Source organism: Mchenga conophoros, linkage group LG20 (genome assembly GCF_057382185.1).
Source record: "Mchenga conophoros isolate Kocher_MC1m ecotype Shallow Benthic linkage group LG20, M_conophoros_male_GT1.1, whole genome shotgun sequence".
NCBI classification, from domain to species: domain Eukaryota; kingdom Metazoa; phylum Chordata; class Actinopteri; order Cichliformes; family Cichlidae; genus Mchenga; species Mchenga conophoros.
The window spans coordinates 10,775,318-10,788,263 of NC_140545.1; the positions used below are offsets into that span (position 1 = coordinate 10,775,318).

At 43.5% G+C, this 12,946-nt stretch overlaps 2 pseudogenes; both read left to right on the plus strand.

Annotated features, from left to right (window-relative positions):
• Positions 1-1,819: 1,819 nt before the first annotated feature.
• Positions 1,820-4,533, plus strand: LOC146550424 (tonsoku-like protein; annotated as a pseudogene).
• Positions 4,534-9,027: 4,494 nt separating this feature from the next.
• On the plus strand, positions 9,028-12,891 carry LOC146550425 (tonsoku-like protein; annotated as a pseudogene).
• Positions 12,892-12,946: the final 55 nt, after the last annotated feature.

A 12,946-nucleotide genomic window follows, 5' to 3' on the forward strand; every position in this document is an offset into this window, starting at 1 on the left:
AAAGATGAACATTTTTAAGCATAATGCTGTTACCAAACTACATTAATGGCCCAAAAACAGACCATAGAAAAAACCGTGGCTATGTGAAAAAAAGTGATGACAACTAGTCCTAATTCAGGCTAATTGTTTTTTTGTTTTTTTGTTTTGTTTTTTTCCGACATCCCTCCACACACACAGGCTGTGCTGGCTCACAGAAAGAGTGGGTCATCAACATTATCAGGCAGCTGGTGTTCATAGCAAGCCTCACCAGACAGCTTCAGTCCATATCGGATGTACAGGATGGAGTTAAGGCTCTGCAAGGACATCTGATTTGTAAGTTTGCTTTTTACCACACTCATCTGGGCCAAGAGTAGAGGAAACTGCCTTATCTTCTGCAGCTGGAATTCAAAACAAGTATTTGAACTCGGACACGGCCTGCAGATTAGACTGGGTTTGTTTGGTTTTTCTTTTTCGTGCTTTTCCCACTTTTCTAGCTTGTTGTGCCCTTTTTCTTTCAGGATCTGCAGTTTCCTCCCTGTCCAGTAGAGGCCTCTCTCAGAGAAAGAACAGCTTGGGGATGCAGATGATGACGATTGGAGATCAGACACACCGCCCCCACCTCTCCTTATCCATGCTTAGGTCAGAAGTGGAATGCTCTTTTGCTGTTTGTTAGTTACGGATGGAGTAACACTAACTAAGGAAATACACACAACACAGTGATTGTGAATAAGTCACTCCAAGTGTGAAAAGGTGATAGTCAGAGTGAGACTACACATGAATTATTCAGGAAATGCACACTCAGTGAGAGAATAACTATAATTCAGTGTCACTAGGGGATATAACTTGAAGATGATGTGTCTTCATTTCTGATTCATTTTGAACAGTGATGAATGTGGAAGTAAATGAGCGCGAGCTGATCAAAACGGGCGAGCTGTTTTTACATATTTCTGCAGCCTGGATGCCGTGGGCTTTGTCCAGGAGTAAAAGATGACATCGCCCATTTCGGATCTTATATATAGTTATACCTTGGTGTTTTGTAGCATCACCTGACAAACTTTTACTTTCCTGATGTTTAGACTTTCTGATCCCTCCACAGACTCTGCTTTGTCTTTCTACAAAGAGTTGACGACATTAAATACAGATGTTTTAACAGTGCTTGAATGTTTTATTTTGTTTACTCTAGCCTCCAACTCAAACTTTGGTTGCTCCTATGCCCACGTCACTTCCTCCACCAATCAGAATGAGGGTCCGGGTTCAGGAAGACGTCTTCCTGATCCCAGTTCCACAAAGGTCGGTGAAAAGTTTTAAGTTTGAGCAGTACATAAAAATAAATCCCAATCTGATTGGTATAGTGTTTTTTTGTTGTTGTTGTTGTTGTTGTTGTTTTTAATTTCTGTTTAATCACCGGTCATTGCTCTGCATCCCAGTGAGGCCAACTCCTGCTCTGTGTCGTGGCTGTGTGAGCAGGCAGCTCAGCGTTACTACCAGAAATGTGGCCTCCTGCCTCGTCTCTCTCTGCAGAAAGAAGGCGCTCTGCTCTCCCCGCAGGACCAGCTACTGGCCGTCCTGCACACAAATGAAGAGGTGAGGTTGGATTTAAAAAAAAAAAAAAAACCCCACAGTGACAAGAGGACGGCTATGACTGTGAAACAGCTTGCATGTCAGCCAGTGAGCATACTCCTTTTCTTAGGCAAAGTATGGCCCAAATTCATAAAATAGACTTTCTCATAGACACAGAGGTCTTTTCATTAAATCACTGATAGAAGGAATGGAGGTTCTAGGTCCTTCCACAATGACTTCATCTTTCTTACCCAGATGAGGCGTGCAGGTTTTAGACTGTATGATTCTGGTAAGAAGGTGAAGGGCTGATTATGTTAACAAGCTGCCTGAGAAACTACAATCTGAGAAACTGTAAAGATTAGAACCATTTCTATTACCAGACTGGATGCTGACTTGCTTTTGGAGCCAGCTTCCAGAAGACACTGAAGGAATCACAGTTTTTGGGATTGAATCCTTGGCTTCACTTTCCCGCACCAGTGCAGGATAACTGATGGGTTTGTGTTGTGGGTTCTGGCTGACGTTTGCTCGTGGGGATCTCCCTCCTCTCCCTGAGCGATACAAGAAGGCCTGTCAAAGTCTAGCAGTGGGTGAGCAACACAGAGGAAATGCATTATAAAACGGACACATGTGCATTCTTGTATTCTGTTATGAAGTACCATCTCTTTCTACCTGTAGATGAGAACAAGCGTGTCTCCCGGCTATGTGAGGTTCGGGACCGGGGTTCCTCCGTGTCAGGACTCCAAATGTCTCGGTTTGGCCGCCTCTTCCCTCAGCCCGCTCCTCCGTGCCCTAAAACTTCAGGCCAGCCTCACGGAGCTGCGAATTTCTGGAAACCGTATGTATGACGACCTTCTCCCTGAGCTGATTGCCACAACGCTCACCATGCCTCGTCTGCAGCTGCTGGACATTTCTGCCAACTGCATTACAGGGGACGGCCTGGAGAAGGCTGTAAATGCTTTAAAGGGACAGAGTGCACCTGCATTCCCGGTAAGGGCCTCAGCTAGCCAATAGTGGCAGCTCCAGGTTTACCATCTAACCTGTATTTAAGTACCTCTGGTCTTAATAACTACCTTAGATCTTAATAACAAGCTAACCTGATTCATATCAATGATATCTGTCAGAGAGAATTGGCTCTCGTGATCATTTGCTTTTTCTGCTCGTTTCCACTCAAAGTGCCTGGAGGAGCTGGACCTCAGTATGAACCCACTGGGGGACGGCGTGTCTGAGTCTCTGTCCTGTCTGCTGTCCTGCTGCCCTGTGCTAGCCAAGCGGTCTCTGCAGGTCTCACTGCTCATTTCCTTCAGCAGCATCGACTGCTGCTAGCCAGCGCGCTCACAGGTGACTCTCTAACAAGCAGCTGACTGAAGCCTTAAGCTTCACTGAACTCCCATCCATAAGCAAAACTGCAACTAACTTTACATCTTCTGAACGTTCAGGCACAGGCCATTTGAAAGCAGTGTGCCTGTCCCTCAATCCCCTGGGCTCCACCGGCTTTGAGCTGGTGTTAAAGACTCTGCCCCTCCACTGCCTCACACACGTGGACCTGTCAGCTGTCTGCAGAGGGCCTGCTGATTACCCGGCACTGGAACACCTCGCCAAAGTCCTGTCACAGGTGTGCACGCAAAAATCATGCAATGTCATTTATTGTCGAAAGATATAATTGTGCAATCAGGTTAAGACTTTTGTGTTTTTGCAGGACGAGTGCTCTCTGACCCACCTCAGCCTGGCTGCAAATGGGCTGACAGACAGCAGTGTAGCTACCTTGGCGAGGTGTGTGTGTGTGTGTGTGTGAGGGCGTCATTTCTACGGCTCAGTTATTACTCATGTTAGTGGGGCTTTGCCTTTGTTTAAATTGTCACTCTTTACTGGCCTGTTGGACTTTTTCTTATTATTTCACAGGTGCCTCTCGTCGTGTCCCACACTGGTGAGTCTGAATCTGTCAGGAAATCCGTCTGTTACATCAGTGGGACTTCACAACATCCTGGCGTCTGTCAGAGAGGCCCGTCGACCACTGACACTTCTAAACCTCGAAGGTATGTCTGAACTTGGAGATACTCCATGGAGTTCCTTTTTTTTTCTAAAGCTATTCTTAGATTCACCGTTTCACACTAATTCACAATTTGGATTTCTTTGATGTTTTTATCACCTGTGCAAAGTTGTACTTGGCAACAGTTTCTTTCTTGCTATCAGTGCGTTTCCTTTTGACGCATTTCTAAGTTTGAACATTTAGTATGTATGCACAGAGGTGTTACATGATGATTACACACACAGACATTACAATATAGAAGTGTGGTTTAAAGATTTAAAAAAAAGATTAGCTGTGAATTAATTTTCCATTTTATGGAGCAGAAAACATTGCTGAATGCTAGCTAACAGGCTACATTTGGATGTCAAATATTTATAGGGGGGAAAATGGAAATTATGGATATGAAATAAAATGATTCTTTGTTGCTTAACCTGCAGGTTGTCAGGTCTCTGGCCCCTGGGAGAGTCAAGACCTGGACAGTTTGTCAGAGCTGGTCCAGGATATCCGTCTTTGCTCTCAGACCCTCAACAAGCTGGACCGACAGACCTTGAAGCAGAGCTGGGACAGGACTCAGTCACACGGACACTTTCTCGACCGAAACTCCAAGTGCCTCCTCTCTGCCACCTCTACTTGAGGGTGGCAGGTGTGTTCATAATAAATAATTAATAATGAATTATTAATTTCCTAATAATTCATAATAAAAGTGGTCATTTTTATAAACATTTTGTTTAATGAGGCTACACCAAAAAGAAACAAGATAAAAACAAAATAAAGTGACATGGCGTCCACCGACAGTCTGTGGATAGCTTGTGTTTTATGCATTTTTGTCTGCCTTATTTATACATGTAAAGCTCTGTATCTGTATAAAGAGTTTGTGTTAGTGTGTGAGAGGTTTTGTGTCACAATGGTCCTGTTTTGTAGGATTTGATTTAAAAAAACAAACATAATTAAAGTAACCAACGATGCTATACGTTGACATCGTTCTTTCACTGTAAGACAAAGCAGGCTATGGTGAATAATCACAGCGATTTTCAGCTCTGAAGAAATCTATCTAGGAGCTATGACAGTGTAAAGACACCCTGCAATTTTAAATGTGTGGCGACATTTGAATGAGGCGCGTACCAGTAGAGGGAGCCAACGCACCACGAATGGTACACAGCCACAGATGCGCTTTGTGCAATGTATTTGTGACATGCAGGAGTGTCCGCAAAGAAATGTGGATAAGTTGTAAATCAAAAGCTAAAGAGCTCATTCTTGCACTGTTTTGATCAGAACACACGTGGGAATGTTCAAGTGTTGAGAATTTGTAATTATAAAGTGAATTAGGGAACGATATTAGATACTGCCACTGGCTAGATTTCAACCTGGGTCTCTCGCTCCCAAAGCGCGTTCTCTACGCCGCGGCCTGCCCTATAATATATTTCAAGCGTTTACCACAACTGAGAGGTGAAAACTGCCGTTTCTTCGTCTTACAAAATGTTCTGTAACTCCAAAAGTACACGGACTGTCGACATCATTCTTTCACTGTAACAATCAGCAGGCTTTAATAAAAAAGGGAAAAAAAAATCAAGGCGGTTTTCAGGTCTCTAAAGAAAAATACATCTAGGAGATATGAGGAGTTGAAAACGCCTCTGTTACAGAATTTCAGCTGTCATTTTCACTCAAGTCTCCATAGACTTTGAATGTGGACATTTTTTAACTGTGTTGCTTCGAGGCCATTTGCGAGAAAACGGCAACTCCTACAATAATGACAGTGCCATTTTGTTAAAGGCAAGAAAAATACCTACATTTTGATGTATAATTTGTGTTAATGAAGGCAAAATTGAGCGTTTGTTCGGACATGAAGAAGAGATTGAGAAAGCGACAATGCATGGTGTGTTTGGCGTCCATAGCAACCATAACAACCAATATTGATTGATGGAAGAGATTTTGAGACAGGGGTAAAAAAAAAAAAAAAGGCAGAGAGAGCCCATTCTGTAGGCTCGCCTGTAGGCTTCTAGCAAGCGTAGCAAGTGAATTTCAGAGCCAGGGATTTTTTTTTTTTTTTTTTTTTTTTTTTGTGTCCCCAGCATATGGTCCGCATGGGATTCGAACCACTGCCCTCTGTCCTCAATCTCTGCCATGGGGCCTGTCACGTTCCCATGAGCCACTCGGCGGCCCGGAATGACAGGGCAAAAGTGCTATATTTAAAGTGCACACCTGCGCAGCCGCACCCCAATTTTCGGCTCTTTTTCATTAGCTGGACACCAGGCCTTATCTAGTCAGCCGTTCCAACCACATCCCTGCCAATGTGTGCCTACGTCAAGCCGCATACAAGTGTAACGCTCACAATTTTCTGCTATCACTCTAAGGCAACTTAAGTGTTAGTGACGTCACACCTATGCGCCACTGCCTCTGTGGAGAATGGGAGAAATGTGCTTGCACCTCAACCTATGGACTCAGACGGACATTCAATCATCATCTTCCTCACTCAAGGTAACCTTATGGCTTGTAGGAACACTGCACGTGTATGATAAGACTGTAGCCGTTCAACCGGCCCTCGTAAGGTTGCTGAAGACAGTGAACACCGTGGAATTCTCAGTATCACTGTGGCCCTGGGTTTTTCCACTGTCCTGCTAAGTGCTTATGTAATTGTAACCAACATAGGAGAGAGACGTAACATCGTGGAAGAGACATAAAGTGAGTAAAAACGATCTAAATGCATTTAGAATATATTTAGAACTACAAATTACACTTTTCTTAGCAATTATTGTTTTTTATGTCAAGCTTCAAGCTAGCTTCTTTATTGGGGCTTGGGACCAGCAAAAGTGACCCGAAATTTGGTCTTTAAGTCTGGTCATTAGCGTGTCTGGACCCAAACTACACTGCAGGTCCCAAAGTCAAATGATCACTGAGAGTTAAAAATCTGTCTGAAGTTAGAAGTTAGCAGAGAGTTAGCTCACTAGTTTCCGTCTAAATATAATATACCAGGTTCTGACTGAGGGATTTCTAAAACAAATTAAAAGGCACAGCTCTGCTATCACTTCTGACATACATGAAGACAGGAAAGTAAGCAGCAGTGATGTTTGTAGGGTTACTGAAGTTTGGCTTGCTGGTATATAGTGATGTGCTATGTGACTAGCGAAACAGCTATGTTAGCATAACATTAACACAGTGATGAAGGGGAACTTTTTTCCACTGGATAAGAATTAAGGTGAGGGTTCCCGATGGTTAGGGACAAATGCAGTGGCATGGCAGGATGCTGTAAACGGACCAAACTTCAGTCAAGAGAACAACTGAGATAATCCATCCACATACAGGTTAGTCATTAATGTGCTGCTGCATTGCCTGGGCTGTAGTTACATGGTAAGGTTTTAAAAACTGAGCTTTAAAATGAATAGTTGTAATAAAAACTGAGAGAGGCCGACAGTGATCACTTACTTTTTGTAAGGGGCTTGTTGAGATTAAATAGAACAAGTTACAAAGCATTAAAACATGTTAAAAACACAACAGCCTTATTAAACGCAGAGTAGTTTGGGCCCAGAAGTAGGATTGATCACGTCATCACTTAAAGACCGGATAGACACATGGTGGAGTTACTTTGTTGTGTTTGTGTGTGTTTTTAAGTAGTTTTAAACTTTGTGATCCACAACAGGTAACAGTAAAAGATGAACATTTTTAAGCATAATGCTGTTACCAAACTACATTAATGGCCCAAAAACAGACCATAGAAAAAACCGTGGCTATGTGAAAAAAAGTGATGACAACTAGTCCTAATTCAGGCTAATTGTTTTTTTGTTTTTTTGTTTTGTTTTTTTCCGACATCCCTCCACACACACAGGCTGTGCTGGCTCACAGAAAGAGTGGGTCATCAACATTATCAGGCAGCTGGTGTTCATAGCAAGCCTCACCAGACAGCTTCAGTCCATATCGGATGTACAGGATGGAGTTAAGGCTCTGCAAGGACATCTGATTTGTAAGTTTGCTTTTTACCACACTCATCTGGGCCAAGAGTAGAGGAAACTGCCTTATCTTCTGCAGCTGGAATTCAAAACAAGTATTTGAACTCGGACACGGCCTGCAGATTAGACTGGGTTTGTTTGGTTTTTCTTTTTCGTGCTTTTCCCACTTTTCTAGCTTGTTGTGCCCTTTTTCTTTCAGGATCTGCAGTTTCCTCCCTGTCCAGTAGAGGCCTCTCTCAGAGAAAGAACAGCTTGGGGATGCAGATGATGACGATTGGAGATCAGACACACCGCCCCCACCTCTCCTTATCCATGCTTAGGTCAGAAGTGGAATGCTCTTTTGCTGTTTGTTAGTTACGGATGGAGTAACACTAACTAAGGAAATACACACAACACAGTGATTGTGAATAAGTCACTCCAAGTGTGAAAAGGTGATAGTCAGAGTGAGACTACACATGAATTATTCAGGAAATGCACACTCAGTGAGAGAATAACTATAATTCAGTGTCACTAGGGGATATAACTTGAAGATGATGTGTCTTCATTTCTGATTCATTTTGAACAGTGATGAATGTGGAAGTAAATGAGCGCGAGCTGATCAAAACGGGCGAGCTGTTTTTACATATTTCTGCAGCCTGGATGCCGTGGGCTTTGTCCAGGAGTAAAAGATGACATCGCCCATTTCGGATCTTATATATAGTTATACCTTGGTGTTTTGTAGCATCACCTGACAAACTTTTACTTTCCTGATGTTTAGACTTTCTGATCCCTCCACAGACTCTGCTTTGTCTTTCTACAAAGAGTTGACGACATTAAATACAGATGTTTTAACAGTGCTTGAATGTTTTATTTTGTTTACTCTAGCCTCCAACTCAAACTTTGGTTGCTCCTATGCCCACGTCACTTCCTCCACCAATCAGAATGAGGGTCCGGGTTCAGGAAGACGTCTTCCTGATCCCAGTTCCACAAAGGTCGGTGAAAAGTTTTAAGTTTGAGCAGTACATAAAAATAAATCCCAATCTGATTGGTATAGTGTTTTTTTGTTGTTGTTGTTGTTGTTGTTGTTTTTAATTTCTGTTTAATCACCGGTCATTGCTCTGCATCCCAGTGAGGCCAACTCCTGCTCTGTGTCGTGGCTGTGTGAGCAGGCAGCTCAGCGTTACTACCAGAAATGTGGCCTCCTGCCTCGTCTCTCTCTGCAGAAAGAAGGCGCTCTGCTCTCCCCGCAGGACCAGCTACTGGCCGTCCTGCACACAAATGAAGAGGTGAGGTTGGATTTAAAAAAAAACAAAACAACCCACAGTGACAAGAGGACGGCTATGACTGTGAAACAGCTTGCATGTCAGCCAGTGAGCATACTCCTTTTCTTAGGCAAAGTATGGCCCAAATTCATAAAATAGACTTTCTCATAGACACAGAGGTCTTTTCATTAAATCACTGATAGAAGGAATGGAGGTTCTAGGTCCTTCCACAATGACTTCATCTTTCTTACCCAGATGAGGCGTGCAGGTTTTAGACTGTATGATTCTGGTAAGAAGGTGAAGGGCTGATTATGTTAACAAGCTGCCTGAGAAACTACAATCTGAGAAACTGTAAAGATTAGAACCATTTCTATTACCAGACTGGATGCTGACTTGCTTTTGGAGCCAGCTTCCAGAAGACACTGAAGGAATCACAGTTTTTGGGATTGAATCCTTGGCTTCACTTTCCCGCACCAGTGCAGGATAACTGATGGGTTTGTGTTGTGGGTTCTGGCTGACGTTTGCTCGTGGGGATCTCCCTCCTCTCCCTGAGCGATACAAGAAGGCCTGTCAAAGTCTAGCAGTGGGTGAGCAACACAGAGGAAATGCATTATAAAACGGACACATGTGCATTCTTGTATTCTGTTATGAAGTACCATCTCTTTCTACCTGTAGATGAGAACAAGCGTGTCTCCCGGCTATGTGAGGTTCGGGACCGGGGTTCCTCCGTGTCAGGACTCCAAGTGTCTCGGTTTGGCCGCCTCTTCCCTCAGCCCGCTCCTCCGTGCCCTAAAACTTCAGGCCAGCCTCACGGAGCTGCGAATTTCTGGAAACCGTATGTCTGACGACCTTCTCCCTGAGCTGATTGCCACAACGCTCACCATGCCTCGTCTGCAGCTGCTGGACATTTCTGCCAACTGCATTACAGGGGACGGCCTGGAGAAGGCTGTAAATGCTTTAAAGGGACAGAGTGCACCTGCATTCCCGGTAAGGGCCTCAGCTAGCCAATAGTGGCAGCTCCAGGTTTACCATCTAACCTGTATTTAAGTACCTCTGGTCTTAATAACTACCTTAGATCTTAATAACAAGCTAACCTGATTCATATCAATGATATCTGTCAGAGAGAATTGGCTCTCGTGATCATTTGCTTTTTCTGCTCGTTTCCACTCAAAGTGCCTGGAGGAGCTGGACCTCAGTATGAACCCACTGGGGGACGGCGTGTCTGAGTCTCTGTCCTGTCTGCTGTCCTGCTGCCCTGTGCTAGCCAAGCGGTCTCTGCAGGTCTCACTGCTCATTTCCTTCAGCAGCATCGACTGCTGCTAGCCAGCGCGCTCACAGGTGACTCTCTAACAAGCAGCTGACTGAAGCCTTAAGCTTCACTGAACTCCCATCCATAAGCAAAACTGCAACTAACTTTACATCTTCTGAACGTTCAGGCACAGGCCATTTGAAAGCAGTGTGCCTGTCCCTCAATCCCCTGGGCTCCACCGACTTTGAGCTGGTGTTAAAGACTCTGCCCCTCCACTGCCTCACACACGTGGACCTGTCAGCTGTCTGCAGAGGGCCTGCTGATTACCCGGCACTGGAACACCTCGCCAAAGTCCTGTCACAGGTGTGCACGCAAAAATCATGCAATGTCATTTATTGTCGAAAGATATAATTGTGCAATCAGGTTAAGACTTTTGTGTTTTTGCAGGACGAGTGCTCTCTGACCCACCTCAGCCTGGCTGCAAATGGGCTGACAGACAGCAGTGTAGCTACCTTGGCGAGGTGTGTGTGTGTGTGTGTGTGTGTGTGTGTGTGTGTGTGTGTGTGTGTGTGTGTGAGGGCGTCATTTCTACGGCTCAGTTATTACTCATGTTAGTGGGGCTTTGCCTTTGTTTAAATTGTCACTCTTTACTGGCCTGTTGGACTTTTTCTTATTATTTCACAGGTGCCTCTCGTCGTGTCCCACACTGGTGAGTCTGAATCTGTCAGGAAATCCGTCTGTTACATCAGTGGGACTTCACAACATCCTGGCGTCTGTCAGAGAGGCCCGTCGACCACTGACACTTCTAAACCTCGAAGGTATGTCTGAACTTGGAGATACTCCATGGAGTTCCTTTTTTTTTCTAAAGCTATTCTTAGATTCACCGTTTCACACTAATTCACAATTTGGATTTCTTTGATGTTTTTATCACCTGTGCAAAGTTGTACTTGGCAACAGTTTCTTTCTTGCTATCAGTGCGTTTCCTTTTGACGCATTTCTAAGTTTGAACATTTAGTATGTATGCACAGAGGTGTTACATGATGATTACACACACAGACATTACAATATAGAAGTGTGGTTTAAAGATTTAAAAAAAAGATTAGCTGTGAATTAATTTTCCATTTTATGGAGCAGAAAACATTGCTGAACGCTAGCTAACAGGCTACATTTGGATGTCAAATATTTATAGGGGGGAAAATGGAAATTATGGATATGAAATAAAATGATTCTTTGTTGCTTAACCTGCAGGTTGTCAGGTCTCTGGCCCCTGGGAGAGTCAAGACCTGGACAGTTTGTCAGAGCTGGTCCAGGATATCCGTCTTTGCTCTCAGACCCTCAACAAGCTGGACCGACAGACCTTGAAGCAGAGCTGGGACAGGACTCAGTCACACGGACACTTTCTCGACCGAAACTCCAAGTGCCTCCTCTCTGCCACCTCTACTTGAGGGTGGCAGGTGTGTTCATAATAAATAATTAATAATGAATTATTAATTTCCTAATAATTCATAATAAAAGTGGTCATTTTTATAAACATTTTGTTTAATGAGGCTACACCAAAAAGAAACAAGATAAAAACAAAATAAAGTGACATGGCGTCCACCGACAGTCTGTGGATAGCTTGTGTTTTATGCATTTTTGTCTGCCTTATTTATACATGTAAAGCTCTGTATCTGTATAAAGAGTTTGTGTTAGTGTGTGAGAGGTTTTGTGTCACAATGGTCCTGTTTTGTAGGATTTGATTTAAAAAAACAAACATAATTAAAGTAACCAACGATGCTATACGTTGACATCGTTCTTTCACTGTAAGACAAAGCAGGCTATGGTGAATAATCACAGCGATTTTCAGCTCTGAAGAAATCTATCTAGGAGCTATGACAGTGTAAAGACACCCTGCAATTTTAAATGTGTGGCGACATTTGAATGAGGCGCGTACCAGTAGAGGGAGCCAACGCACCACGAATGGTACACAGCCACAGATGCGCTTTGTGCAATGTATTTGTGACATGCAGGAGTGTCCGCAAAGAAATGTGGATAAGTTGTAAATCAAAAGCTAAAGAGCTCATTCTTGCACTGTTTTGATCAGAACACACGTGGGAATGTTCAAGTGTTGAGAATTTGTAATTATAAAGTGAATTAGGGAACGATATTAGATACTGCCACTGGCTAGATTTCAACCTGGGTCTCTCGCTCCCAAAGCGCGTTCTCTACGCCGCGGCCTGCCCTATAATATATTTCAAGCGTTTACCACAACTGAGAGGTGAAAACTGCCGTTTCTTCGTCTTACAAAATGTTCTGTAACTCCAAAAGTACACGGACTGTCGACATCATTCTTTCACTGTAACAATCAGCAGGCTTTAATAAAAAAGGGAAAAAAAATCAAGGCGGTTTTCAGGTCTCTAAAGAAAAATACATCTAGGAGATATGAGGAGTTGAAAACGCCTCTGTTACAGAATTTCAGCTGTCATTTTCACTCAAGTCTCCATAGACTTTGAATGTGGACATTTTTTAACTGTGTTGCTTCGAGGCCATTTGCGAGAAAACGGCAACTCCTACAATAATGACAGTGCCATTTTGTTAAAGGCAAGAAAAATACCTACATTTTGATGTATAATTTGTGTTAATGAAGGCAAAATTGAGCGTTTGTTCGGACATGAAGAAGAGATTGAGAAAGCGACAATGCATGGTGTGTTTGGCGTCCATAGCAACCATAACAACCAATATTGATTGATGGAAGAGATTTTGAGACAGGGGTAAAAAAAAAAAAAGGCAGAGAGAGCCCATTCTGTAGGCTCGCCTGTAGGCTTCTAGCAAGCGTAGCAAGTGAATTTCAGAGCCAGGGATTTTTTTTTTTTTTTTTTTTTGTGTCCCCAGCATATGGTCCGCATGGGATTCGAACCACTGCCCTCTGTCCTCAATCTCTGCCATAGGGCCTGTCACGTTCCCATGAGCC